This window comes from Xenopus laevis, chromosome 9_10L, assembly GCF_017654675.1.
Source record: "Xenopus laevis strain J_2021 chromosome 9_10L, Xenopus_laevis_v10.1, whole genome shotgun sequence".
NCBI lineage: Eukaryota > Metazoa > Chordata > Amphibia > Anura > Pipidae > Xenopus > Xenopus laevis.
The window spans coordinates 18,007,971-18,010,791 of NC_054387.1; the positions used below are offsets into that span (position 1 = coordinate 18,007,971).

Genomic DNA, 2,821 nt, shown 5'->3' on the forward strand with positions numbered 1-2,821 from the left:
TGCAGCCTGTAGTCTTCTAATTGTTACTGACCTACAAATCCCAGCTTCCCTTGTCAGACCCGCAGCCTATAGTACAAATCCCAGCATCCCTTGTCATACCTGCAGCCTATAGTACAAATCCCAGCATCCCTTGTCAGACCTGCAGCCTATAGTACAAATCCCAGCATCCCTTGTCAGACCTGTATCTTAAAGTACGAATCCCAGCATCCCTTGTCAGACCTGTAGCCTATAGTACAAATCCCAGCATCCCTTGTCAGACCATCAGCCTGTAGTCTTCTTGCTCTTAATGAACTACAAATCCCAGCATCCCTTGTCAGACCAGCAGCGTGTCGTCTTCTAACTGTTACTGACTTAAAAATCCCAGCATCCCTTGTCAGACCTGCAGCTTGTGATCTTCTAACTGTTACTGAACTACAAATCCCAGCATCCCTTGTCAGACCTGCAGTCTGTAGTCTTTTAGCTCTTACTGAACTACAAATCCCAACATCCCTTGTCAAACCAGCAGCTTGTGGTCTTCTAACTGTTACTGACCTAAAATCCCAGCATCCCTTGTCAGACCTGCAGCCTATAGTACAAATCCCAGCATCCCTTGTCATACCTGCAGCCTATAGTACAAATCCCAGCATCCCTTGTCAGACCTGTAGCCTATAGTACAAATCCCAGCATCCCTTGTCAGACCTGTAGCCTATAGTACAAATCCCAGCATCCTTTGTCAGACCTGTAGCCTGTAGTACAAATCCCAGCATCCCTTGTCAGACCTGCAGCCTGTAGTCATCCAGCTCTCAATGAACTACAAATCCCAGCATCCCTTGTCAGACCAGCAGCTTGTGGTCTTCTAACTGTTACTGAACTACAAATTCCAGCATCCCTTGTCAGACCTGCAGCCTGTAGTCTTCCAGCTCTTACTGAACTACAAATCCCTTGTCAGACCAGCAGCTTGTGGTCTTCTAACTGTTACTGACCTACAAATCCCAGCATCCCTTGTCAAACCTGCAGCTTGTGGTCTTCTAACTGTTACTGAACTACAAATCCCAGCATCCCTTGTCAGACCTGCAGCCTGTAGTCTTCCAGCTTTTACTGAACTTCAAATCACAGCATCCCTTGTCAGACCAGCAGCTTGTGGTATTCTAACTGTTACTGGCCTACAAATCCCAGCATCCCTTGTCAGACCTGTAGCCTATAGTACAAATCCCAGCATCCCTTGTCAGACCTGCAGCCTGTACTAGTCCTATTACTTTGTCATCATGATGTTCAGAGGCTGCATTTCATCAGGGACTGAGCCTCATATTATAACAGAGGGAAGAATGGATGGTGCCAATACAGGGAAATGCTGCAACCTGTTTAATTTCATTTTGTTTTTTTGCCAATGGATATCAGATTTCAGAATTTATGGTCAGAATAAAAATAACAGATACAATAGATAAACAATATATATAAGTTTAGGGTTTGCTTTTGGTACAATGGGAGAATTGGTTGAGGGTGTGAATACTTATATAAGGCAGTGAATCCTGATATGTATAGCAGAGAGGGCTGGTGCACGTGAGCTTACAATCTCTTCTTTCTTTCTATGTCCCCAAACAGTGAAATTTCCAAGCGACGAAGCGTTTCATAGCGTCTTCGAAGCGATTTTCAGTGATTTTCAAAGTGATTTCACAGCGATTGTTTTATAGAGATATTCAGCGATATTCCATCTGATTTTTGGCGTTTGGAGAAAACATCTTCCTTTGACGTCAGCTGATCTCTCTTTATAACCCAACAGCTCTTTTAAGAGCTAAAAACTTGGACGCAATGCTATTCTGCGCCCCCTGGAGGAAGGTAAAGCAACTGCTACTATTTTATCTGAATTTAGGGTTTTACTGTATAGAGAACAGATACAGATAAAGTATAGAATGTAATAGACTCTTTCTCTTCTCTTTCAGCCACAGGCGGAACCCAGTACCCTCTCTGAGATTTATAAGGTGAGTAGAAAGGAGGGTAAAACACTTGCCGCTACTGCCGGAAGTGAGACATGTTTTGTAACCTGGGGAATATTATGTTATCAATAAAATCCTTCTTTTTTCTATTTTATTTTCCAGCCTCCTAATGGTCGGCTGACCAAGGATGTGCTTCTTGGAGGGGGCGGCACCGGAGACGTCTACAAGGTAAGGGACCAACCAATTCCTGGAGAGTAGGGGAACTGAACAAGATTGTGATCACTACACACAATCACACAATGATTTAGGCAGACATATCAAGCTTCTGGTTTGGGGGCTGCATTAGACCCTCTCTTTCCTACTTGTATATAAGTCAACCTTTCTGTCTGTATTACAGGGTCGTCACCATCGTAGAGGAGTGGTAGCGGTGAAGATCGCCAACATCAGCCGAGTACTGTATCTTTATAATTCCAATCATTATATATCAATCCTATTTGTGTAGTGGACTATGTGAGCTAAAGGGATTTCTATTATTCTACTCCAGGATGAAGAGTCAGTCTGCAGGGAGCTGAAGTTTCTCCAGCAGTTCGGCGGCCACAAGAACATCGCCTCTTACTATGGAGCCTACTACAGGACTCCACTCACGGAGTGCTCATCGGAGCTCTTGGAAGTAAGAAATGATTTACTGTATCGTATTCATTCCTCTTGTGCCAAAGCAATCTCCACTGGAAGTGATACAACCCATAACCTTAAATAATTTCTTTCTATTGCAGATTGTTCTTGAATACTGTGGTGGCGGTTCTCTCCACAACCTCATCAGCAAGACCAATGGCCAATCCCTGAAGGAGACCTGGATTGGCTATGTCTGCAAGGAGGTTTTAAAGGTAAGGCCAGATTTACCCCTTAAG

At 44.0% G+C, this 2,821-nt stretch overlaps 1 protein-coding gene across 1 annotated transcript in view; it reads left to right on the top strand.

Moving 5' to 3' along the window:
* The first annotated feature begins 2,049 nt into the window (after nucleotides 1–2,049).
* The window catches only part of LOC121398136 (mitogen-activated protein kinase kinase kinase kinase 4-like), a 5,683-nt gene continuing 4,911 nt past the window's right edge, over nucleotides 2,050–2,821 (top strand). Inside the window, exons 1-4 of the mRNA XM_041576788.1 lie at nucleotides 2,050–2,141; nucleotides 2,311–2,364; nucleotides 2,458–2,583; nucleotides 2,687–2,797. The gene's annotated coding sequence lies outside the window, so the exon portion shown is untranslated. The remainder of the gene's footprint in view (nucleotides 2,142–2,310; nucleotides 2,365–2,457; nucleotides 2,584–2,686; nucleotides 2,798–2,821) is intronic.